The sequence below is a fragment of the Coregonus clupeaformis genome, chromosome 10 (assembly GCF_020615455.1).
Source record: "Coregonus clupeaformis isolate EN_2021a chromosome 10, ASM2061545v1, whole genome shotgun sequence".
NCBI lineage: Eukaryota > Metazoa > Chordata > Actinopteri > Salmoniformes > Salmonidae > Coregonus > Coregonus clupeaformis.
Window position 1 is genome coordinate 42,009,845 of NC_059201.1, and position 11,525 is coordinate 42,021,369.

Consider the following 11,525-nt stretch of genomic DNA (forward strand, 5'->3'; position numbering starts at 1 on the left):
TGAAGTGTAAAATATTTTACAACTAAAGAGATATGAGGAAGAAAAGAGGTTAAGATACAAAGATAATCTATTGTGTAGTTATCTTGAACAAACACATGCACGCGCGGACATACACACACATACCGGCCATTACTGTAGACAGATGGGCGGACTGACAGAGAGACACATTTACACACTCTTATCCACTGTTCAACCGGGATGTGGTAGAGCCAGATCATATACAGTGCATTCGGAAAGTATTCAGACCCCTTGACTTTTTCCACATTTTGTGATGTTACAGCCTTATTCTAAAAATGATTAAATAGTTTTCTTCCCTCATCAATCTACACACAATACCCCATAATGACAAAGCGAAAACAGGTTTATAGAAATGTTAGCAAATTTATAAAAAATAAAAAACGTAAATATCACATTTCTTCAGACCCTTTATGGAGTACTTTGTTGCAGCACCTTTGGCAGCGATTACAGCCTCGAGCCTTCTTGGGTATGACGCTACAAGCTTGGCACACCTGTATTTGGGGAGTTCCTCCCATTCTTCTTTGCAGATCCTCTCAAGCTCTGTCAGGTTGGATGGGAAGCGTCGCTGCACAGCTATTTTCAGGTCTCTCCAGAGATGTTAGATCGGGTTCAAGTCCGGACTCTGGCTGGGCCACTCAAGGACATTCAGAGACTTGTCCCGAAGCCACTCCTGCGTAGTCTTGGCTGTGTGCTTAGGGTCGTCGTCCTGTTGGAAGGTGAACCTTCGCCCCAGTCTGAGGTCCTGAGTGCTCTGGAGCAGGTTTTCATCAAGGATCTCTCTGTACTTTGCTCCATTCATCTTTCCCTCAATCCTGACTAGTCTCCCAGTCCCTGCCGCTGAAAAACATCCCCACAGAATGATGCTGCCACCACCATGCCTCACCGTAACGATGGTGCCAGGTTTCCTCCAAACCTGATGCTTGGCATTCAGGCCAAAGAGTTCAATCTTGGTTTCATCAGACCAGAGAATCTTGTTTCTCATGGTCTGAGAGTCCTTTAGGTGCCTTTTGGCAAACTCCAAGCGGGCTGTCGTGCCTTTTACTGAGGAGTGGCTTCTGTCTGGCCGCTCTACCATAAAGGCCTGATTGGTGGAGTACTGCAGAGATGGTTGTCCTTCTGGAAGGTTCTCCCATCTCCACAGAGGAACGCTGTAGCTCTGTCAGAGTGACCATTGGGTTCTTGGTCACCTCCCTGACCAAGGCCCTTCTCCCCCGATTGCTCAGTTTGGCCGGGCGGCCAGCTCTAGGAAGAGTCTTGGTGGTTCCAAACTTCTTCCATTTAAGAATGATGGAGGCCACTGTGTTCTTGGGGATCTTCAATGCTGCAGAAATGTTGTGGTACCCTTCCCCAGATCTGTGCTTCGACAGAATCCTGTCTCGGAGCTCTACGGACAATTCCTTCAACCTCATGGCTTGGTTTTTGCTCTGACATGCACTGTCAACTGTGGGACCTTATATAGACAGGTGTGTGCCTTTCCAAATCATGTCCAATCAATTGAATTTACCACAGGTGGACTCCAATCAAGTTGTAGAAACATCTCACGGATGATCAATGGAAACAGGATGCACCTGAGCTCAATTTGGAGTCTCATAGCAAAGGGTCTGAATACTTATGTAAATAAGGTATTTATGTTTTATATTTTTAATACATTTGCAAAAAATTCTAAAAACCTTTTTTAGCTTTGTCATTATGGGGTATTGTGTGTAGATTGTTGAGGCATAAAAAAAAAAAAAGGCTCTGACGTAACAAAATGTGGAAAAAGTCAATGGGTCTGAATACTTTCCGAATGCACTGTATATGCATTTAAATATATGGCTCGGGATAGAGCAGACTTTGCCCTAATCCATGCCACATTGTAGCAAAACAGGTGAATTAAACAGGTGGGTGTGCTTACATTAGATCTCTTGAGCAGTTACACCTTCTGATAGAAAGGCATAGCCTACAGAAGGACAGAGATCATCAGGCTATGAATGTGGATATGGATGTGTGTAGAATTCTCTCCCTCTTCCTCTCTCTCTTTCAATCTCTCTCTCTCTTTCTTTCTCAACTCTCCCACTCTTTGCCCCATCGCACCACTGCACAGAGAGATAAAGAAGGCAAGACAGCCCTGCAGGCCTCTCCAAATCCTCTTCCAACGGGAGAGGCGGCCAGGGAGGGCCATCCATGCCAGAAGATGTCAGAAGCGATATGAACCGTGGAGAGGATAACAGAGTGTGCCTAATTACACAGGGGTTCTGCATGGCACAACAAGCTGTATTTTACAAAGGCTCCTGTCACACACCATACAATGACTTTCAGCTTGGCTCTCGGCATATAGGATGGCCAAATAGCACAGTATTTCAGGGTTTGCCGATGTGGAAAGTCTGAGAGAGAGAGAGAGAGAGAGAGAGAGAGAGAGAGAGAGAGAGAGAGAGAGAGAGAGAGAGAGAGAGAGAGAGAGAGAGAGAGAGAGAGAGAGAGAGAGAGAGAGAGAGAGAGAGAGAGAGAGAGAGAGAGAGAGAGAGAGAGAGAGAGAGAGAGAGAGAGAGAGAGAGAGAGAGAGAGAGAGAGAGAGAGAGATTTTGAGTGAAACCCAGTCATGGGCTTGGTGGAGTGGATCTGAGTGCCCGAGACATTAACAGTAGTTAGCTGGACCATTTTTAGACTATAAGGATTGCCAGGAATAGTTCACACCAAGTCGGGAAATGTTTGTTGTTGAGGATGTTGTTTCTGCATCAAAAATGCCTCTGTACAGACAGCCCGTCGCATGCACACACACACACACGCACGCACACACACACACAAACCTTGCCTATGAATAACGATGAGTGATTAATATGACAGACGAGGGCAAAATCATTTCCTGGGAGATAAACACACAGACACCTCACAATACCCAGGCAGGGAGCCTTGAGATCAGAGTCAGCTATGTGTGTCAGCCTGAATGTGGGAAGCACATGCACAGCAGATAGGCGCTTCGTCTGCCAATGCGTGGGCAGGAAGGAAGGACTCTGCAAGTTCCAAAGAAGTGGGACACGCGAGCTGGTGATACCCACTGAGGCTGAGTAAGAGCAAGCATCTCCCAGCAGAGAGAGGGCAGAACAGTGTTCTTCAATCTTGATGCTGGAGACCCACAGGACGTGCAAGCTTTTGTTTTAGCCCAGTATTAACACACCTGACTCTTATAATCAACGGCTTGATGATTAGTCGATTAGATGAGTGGGGTGTTTTAATCCTGGGCTGGAATAAATGACTGCACACCCTGTGGGTTCCCAGGACCAGGTTTGAATAACACTGGTGTAGAAGTATACAAAGGCTTTTGACCACTGTAAGTATTTGGTTCTTCTAGTGGAGGGCACTTTATTACTTATTTAATACTTATGTATTACTTATTATTAGAACATTTGTGGATGATGTATGCTCCTCACGGAGCTAAAGGGTTTGAGTCAAGTCACTGTATTACTATTGGTGTTGTAATCTTTATAAATGGTGTAAGAGTAACATTAATGTTAACATCGGGGTACAAGGCAGCTGTTCTGTTTGTTATGAAGCCCGCGTACTAAGCTTGACTTCCATTTTGTCGTTGCTCAAAGTCAAGCTTTAAAAGGACAAATAACAAATGTCTTGTAAATTCTGGAGGTACTACGGATCATATCAGACAGGCAGAACACATTGCCTCAGGACGGTGGATTGTAGGTCAGAGAGAGAGAAAAAAGAAAACATAGCACGGTTTGGCTGTATATGCTGGCAGTATACATGGTCAGAATGTTGAGCAACACAAAGCATACATCCCTAATGGCACCCTATTCCCTGTATAGTGCACTACTTTTGACTAGAGAATAGGTGCCATTTTGGATGCACACAAACTGTCAGACTAAATACTGGTTGTTTTTAAAGGCATGCCACATCGATTACTACCTCAGTGGGTTGGTGCCAGTGGTGTTTCATATTTGAAGTCATTTTTATATAGCAATGCATTCGGGCAGATTTTTTTTTTTTTGCATTTTGGATGATGAATTCAACGCTGTTTATTGAACTAATATTGAATTAACTTCCTTGGATAGAGAACAAATCTGTGATGTGCTGAGGTAATGGAACACTGCTCTTTCTCTCTTTCTCATTTCTTTCCATTCTACGCAGAGGCAATGAACAGTGATTCTGGACCTCTTACTTTGACTGCTTCATTGATCCATGACATTGAAATCAATATAAATACAATACTCAACTCAATGTCTTTAATTAAGACAGAGCATTGAATAGATGACAATCTCTCATACGATAACAAGATCAGCTTATCCTCTTGCCCAGTATTGACCCCAAACACACCGTCACTCAAAATACTGGTTGGAAATAGGGACTTCCACTTAATCAATAATAGTATCATGGAGACTGGTCTTAGGGTGATGTCAATTGTCTTTCCTTGATTTCTCTCTCCTCGCCTCCTTCTCAAAATGCATTGGAGGAGAAGATCTGAGGTTCCTCCCCTCTGACGTTCTTCTCCAATGCGCTTTGAGACGGAAGCAAGGAGAGAGGAGGCGAGGAATCAAGGAAATACAATTGGGATTCATTCACATTTGGAGACTTTGAATCAGAAGCATTAGCAGAAACAGAGAATATCACTCAAGCATGGAACGTAGAATTTTCCACAACAACAATTCACCCCTCCTTTACCCGGAATGTCTTATTGGCCCAGAGGATAGCCAGAAGCATGCCAGCTGTCTAGAGGCAACAGAACAAACCATCTGGATCAGCAGAGGGGGGTTGATGCACGACTGGCCTGGGCATTCATCTGAGATGATTCCCAAGGTCTAAGTTACTGTCAGCTTCAGTCTCTCTAGTCCAGGGGCCTCCAACCCTGTTCCTGGAGAGCTACCCTCCTGTAAGTTTTTGCTCCAACCCCAGTTGTAACTAACCTGATTAAGTTTATCAACCAGCTAATTATTAGATTCAGGTGTGCTAGATTAGGGTTGGAGTGAAAACCTACAGGATGGTAGCTCTCCGGGAACAGGGTTGGAGAACCCTGCTATAGTCTCACATTGCCAATCACAAGGCTGTGTTTACACAGCAGGCTTAAACAAGTACATCAAGCCTGCAAGGCTTTAACCAAATTTGACATCTTAATTTTTAGATACTTAATGACATTCAGTCTTTACTCTTTACTTTGCAGAGCCATGTTCAGTTCAGTTGTTGCATGTGGGGGTTTCTGACTGCAGTCTCCTCTTCAGCAAGTCAAATGCATGCTTGACTGGACTAACTTTACACTTTTTTGTCCTATAAACTAATTGGTTGGATTGACAAAAAACACAAGTTAGTCCAGTTAGTCCAGTCAAATATGCATTTAACTTTGAGTGATGTTTTGCTAAATGGTGAAGCACCAATGAATGAATGTTCTAAGTGAGCAGGATTAAGGGCACAATTCTGAGTATGTTTTTCTGCCTAAAACCAGCCCACCACTTGGCTTAATAAAGCTGAGGGATGGGGCTGGAGAAATATAACAACTTTTAAATTCAGATGGAGCTATGGCTGCACAGACTGACAGTCCATGAGCTTAGAGGTGGCGCTCCTCGTGGCCGGTGATTTTAATGCAGGACAATTGAAATAATTTCTACCAGCATGTCATGTGTCCAACTAGAGGCAAAAAAACTCTAGATCACCTTTTCTCCAAACACAGAAACATACAAAGCTCTCCCTCGCCCTCCATTTGGCAAATCTGACCATAACTCTATCCTCCTGATTCCTGCTTACAAGCAAAAACACAAACAGGATGCACCAGTGACACGCTCAATACGGAAGTGGTCCAATGAAGCAGATGCTAAGCTACAGGACTGTTTTGCTAGCGCAGACTGGAATATGTTCCAGGATTCATCTGATGGCATTGAGGAGTTTACCACATCCGTCACTGGCTTCATTAATAAGTGCATCGACGACGTCATCCATACAGTGACCGTACGTACATATCCATCCCAACCAGAAGCCATGGATTACAGGCAACATCCGAACTGAACTAAAGGCTTGAGCTGCCGCTTTCAAGGAGCAGGACACTAATCCGGAAGTTTATAAGAAATCCTGCTATGCCCTCCGACGAACCATCAAACAGGCAAAGCCTCAATACAGGACTAAGATCATATCCCACTACACCAGTGGATGTGGCAGGGCTTGCAAACTATCACAGATTACAAAGGGAAACCCAGCCGCGAGCTGCCCAGTGATGCGAGCCTACCAGAAGAGCTGGCTTAGAGGCAAGCAACACTGAACCATGCATGAGAGCACCAGCTGTTCTAGACGACTGTGTGACTACACTCTCCGTAGCCGATGTGAGTAAGACCTTTAAACAGGTTAACATTCACAAGGCCGCAGGGCCAGACAGATTACCAGGACGCATACTTAGAGTATGCGCTGACCAGCTGCCAAGCGTCTTCACTGACATTTTCAACCTGTCCCTGACCGTCTGTAATACCTACATGTTTCAAGGAGACCACCATAGTCCCTGTGCCCAAGAACGCCAAGGTAACCTGTCTAAATGACTATCGCCCCGTAGCACTCACATCTGTAGCCATGAAATGCTTTGAACGGCTGGTCATGGCTCACATCAACACCATCATCCCAGACACCAATTGGCATACCACCCCAACAGATCCACAGATGACGCAATCTCTATTGCACTCTACACTGCCCTTTCCCACCTGGACATAAGTAACACCTATGTGAGAATGCTGTTCATTGACTACAGCTCAGCGTTCAACACCATAGGGCCCTCCAAGCTCATCACTAAGCTAAGGACCCTGGGAATGGACACCTCCCTCTGCAACTGGATCCTGGACTTCCTGACGGGCCGACCCCAAAAGGGTTCCAAATTGGTTCTTCGGCTGTCCCCATTGATAACCATTTTTGATTCTAGGTACAACCCTTTTTGGTTCCATGTAGAGCCCTCTGTGGAAAGGGTTCTACATGGAACCGAAAATGGTTCTTCAAAGGGTTCTCCTATGAGGATAGCCGAAGAATCCTTTTCAGTTCTAGATAGCACCTTTATTTTTTTTTGCTAAATAATTAGTTAAATAGGTAACCAAATAGCTACCCGGACTATCTGCATTGACCCTTTTTGCACTAACTTTTTTGTCTCATATAATACACTGCTGCTACTGTTTATTATCTGTCACTTTATTCCTAGTTATATGTACATATTTACCTCAATTACCTCGTACCCCTGCACATCGACTCGGTACTGGTACCCCATGTATATAGCCGTTATCGTTACTCATTATGTATTTATTATTTACTTCTCTATTAATTCTCTATTTTCTTTCTCTCTGCATTGTTGGGAAGGGTCCATAAGTAAGCATTTCACTGTAATAGTCTACACCTGTTGTTTACGAAACATGTTGACGAATACATTTGATTTGATTTGAAATTATACTTTATTATTTTGAAACTGTCGTTTTTTTTACAAAGACATTGTTAATTTTTTTTACAAACAATGGAGTAAAACCATCTTTAATTTATATCAATATTCTGGGTTATGATGGGGGTAAGACAGTTGTAAACATTATGAAGCATTAACTTATATTCTTGAAGACTAAAATGCCATTGAACAGCAGTAAATAGTGCAGATTGTACCTTTAAAGCGAAAAGCAATTGATAAGCATGTGTGCAGGTATTATCGCTCAACCTACACACTACAGCCTCTAGAATATAGTCAATTTACTATCAGACATCTAAACAGAGCAGGGAGACCAAAAAGATAATAAAACAAAGAGCACATAGCCTACCTCTTGAACATAGATGTAGATGTGTAGCCTAATTCTTCTCGGGATGGGCGTCTGAATTCATTCTCAAAGCAAAGCAGATGAAATGCCAACTGTTCTTAACACAGGGACTGTCTGGCTCTAGTCTGCGCAGTGAAATGCTTGTAACCTACTCTGTCGCATGGTTTGTCACCTGTTATGCCAGAACATTTATCGGAATCTCTGGATTCCTTTTCAAAATAAAAGCTCCTCTTCAAAATAAAAGCGTTCTTGTAAAACATATAAAAATGTTTTACAAAAACATTTAGTTCAAATATACACCCATCTAGAACCGGGTTGGACCCCCTTTGCCTCCAGAACAACCTTACCTCCAGAACAACCTGAATTATTTGGGGCATGGAAACGTTGCTCAATTGTCTATGTATGTTCTTGTTTGTTGTCAGAAAGAAAAATGGGAGAAAAAGTTAAATTAAATATTCAAAAAAAGGAAACGTTGCTCAATTGGTATCAAGGGACCTAATGTGTCCCAGGAAAACATCCCCCACACCATTACACCACCGCCACCAGCCTGTACCGTTGACACCAGGCAGGATGGGGCCATGGACTGTCTCTGCCATCAGCATGACGCAACAGGAACCGGGATTTGTCAGACCAGGAAATGTTCTTCCACTCCTCAGTTGATCGCATGCCCACTGGAGCCACTTCTTCTGGTTTTTAGCTGTTAGTAGTGGAACCCGGTGTGGTCGTCTGCTGCAATAGCCAATCCGTGACAAAGACCGAGAGGGCCTCACAAATAAGGCTCTCTCACTTCATATTTGCTGTTGTTTCTTAGTCTACTTCACTTGTTACCCCTCTCTCTTCAACTCACACATTACAAACCATACAAAATGTCTACTTGTTTTGGACCCAAGTGAAAAGGAATTGGATTTCATTATGACAGACACAGGTGTGTGGTGTCAGATGTGTAGCTGCAATCTCAACTTAACATAGCCCCAGAGACTGAGCCCATGAAAAGAAGCATGCAATGTCCTTTAATTACATTTTCCCTTTCAAATGGGGATATGTGGCATTTGGCTCCAAGATACTCTACAAGGCAGTTTCTGAGGAAAATATTGTATACATTTGAATATGCATGCTCTGGTATCACCCCATTTCCATGATATAATATAATATCTCAATAGAGATCTGATGAGAGTATCTCTGTGATTTACATCAGTGCATACAGCTCGTCTAATCAGCTCATCTGTCTCATCTGGCATCAGTCATGGCAAAATGTGTAGAATTCCTGGAAATGTGTTTTAAAACAGCAAACATTTCTCTCCACCCCATGGCAAAATGTGTAGAACTGCAGAAATTAGTAGAAAATGTTTGCCTGCGAAGTGGGGGGGGCCCAAAAGGCTAAGACTGGCCCTGGGTAGCACAACACAGCTTTGTTTGAAATTCAACCACACATCATTTTCAGCAGATAGAGGAGGAGTTATTGTTTTTAATAATTATTTCAGGTGGCTCAAAGATCGTTCCACGAATAGAGTGCCTTTTATGTCCTTCAGACATTATGTGTGTATATTTTGATAAAACAGTCAATTTAACAGTTGGATCACATACAGTACCAGTCAAAAGTTTGGACACACCTACTCATTCAAAGGTTTTTCTTAATTTTTTACAATTTTCTACATAGTAGAATAATAGTGAAGACATAAAAACTACGAAATAACACATATGTAATAATGTAGTACCAAAAAAGTGTTAAACAAATCAAAATATATTTTATATTTGAGATTCTTCAAATAGCCACCCTTTGCCTTGACGACAGCGTTGCACACTCTTGGCATTCTCTCAACCAGCTTCACCTGGAATGCTTTTCCAACACTCTTGAAGGAGTTCCCACATATGCTGAGCACTTGTTGGCTGGTTTTCCTTCACTCTGCCGTCCGACTCATCCCAAACCATCTCAGTTGGGTTGAGGTCGGGGGATTGTGGAGGCCAGGTCATCTGATGCAGCACTCCATCACTCTCCTTCTTGGTCAAATAGCCCTTACACAGCCTAGAGGTGTGTTATGTCATTGTCCTGTTGAAAAACAAATGATAGTCCCACTAAGCCCGAACCAGATGGGATGGCGTATTGCTGCAGAATGTTGTGGTAGCCATGCTGGTTAAGTGTGCCTTGAATTCTAAAAAAAATCACAGACAGTGTCACCAGCAAAGCCCCACCACACCATAACACCTCCTCCTCCATGCTTTACGGTGGGAAATACACATGCGGAGATCATCCATTCACCCACACCGCGTCTCACAAAGCCACTGCGGTTGGAACCAAAAATCTCCAATTTGGACTCCAGACCAAAGGACAAATTTCCACCTGTCTAATGTCCATTGCTCGTGTTTCTTGGCCCAAGCAGGTCTCTTCTTCTTATTGGTGTCCTTTAGTAGTGGTTTCTTTGCAGAAATTCGACCATGAAGGCCTGATTCACACAGTCTCCTCTGAACAGTTGATGTTGAGATGTATCTGTGACTTGAACTCTGTGAAGCATTTATTTGGGCTGCAATTTCTGAGGCTGGTAACTCTAATGAACTTATCCTCTGCAGCAGAGGTAACTCTGGGTCTTCCATTCGTGTCGCGGTCCTCATGAGAGCCAGTTTCATCATAGCGCTTGATGATTTTTGCGACTGCACTTGAAATGTTCCATATTGACTGACTTTCATGTCTTAAAGTAATGATGGACTGTCGTTTCTCTTTGCTTATTTGAGCTGTCTTGCCATAATATGGACTTGGTATTTTACCAAATAGGGCTATCTTCTGTATACCTTGTCACAACACAACTGATTGGCTGAAACGCATTAAGAAGGAAAGAAATTCCACAAATTAACTTTTAAGAAGGCACACCTGTTAATTGAAATGCATTCCAGGTGACTACCTCATGAAGCTGGTTGAGAGAATGCCAAGAGTGCGCAAAGCTGTCATCAAGGCAAAGGGTGGCTATTTGTTTAACACTTTTTTGGTTACTACATGATTCCATATGTGTTATTTCATAGTTTTGATGTCTTCACTATTATTCTACAATGTAAAAAATAGTAAAAATAAAGACTGGTACTGTACATCTATGCTCTAACTAAACTAAACCATGTTAAAAATTATTTCACAAGGGGAGTTATGGCTGATGTAGGATGAAATCGTCAACCCTGTTATGTCAACATTTATAGTCATTTTTCTCTTAATTTAACATCTTGAGATCGGAAAACATGTTTGTTTTGAAGTTGAACATGTGCTCTTTATGACAGAACGTTAAAATTAGGTGACATAAATAGGTGACAAAATGACACTACCCAAAAGGCACTGTATTTGTGGAATGACACGCATATGCTTGAATTGTGGCATAATGCTGTGAGAGGAGGACTGTGCATCACTAGTAGTCCATGACCTTCATAAAACAAATGTCAACCCTGACACAAAAGTGGTGGAAGTGTGAAACCATTCGAAAATAGGCCTATTTGGGAGTTAATTGATGCCACGAGGAAATGATGTTCATATGAAGAAATTATGTTTACACACAACGTCTGGCATGATGAGGAGGAAATCTGAATCTGAAATTTCTGTAATTTAATGAAACCTCAAATGGTTTGTACGGTGTTCATTCACTAGTGTCTGAGGCCCCCTACTGGTCAAGACTATATCTCTATGTTGGGCCCTAATCTTCAAGATAGAACAAGGAATATAATAATAAATAATAATATGCCATTTAGCAGACGCTTTTATCCAAAGCGACTTACAGTCATGCGTGCATACAT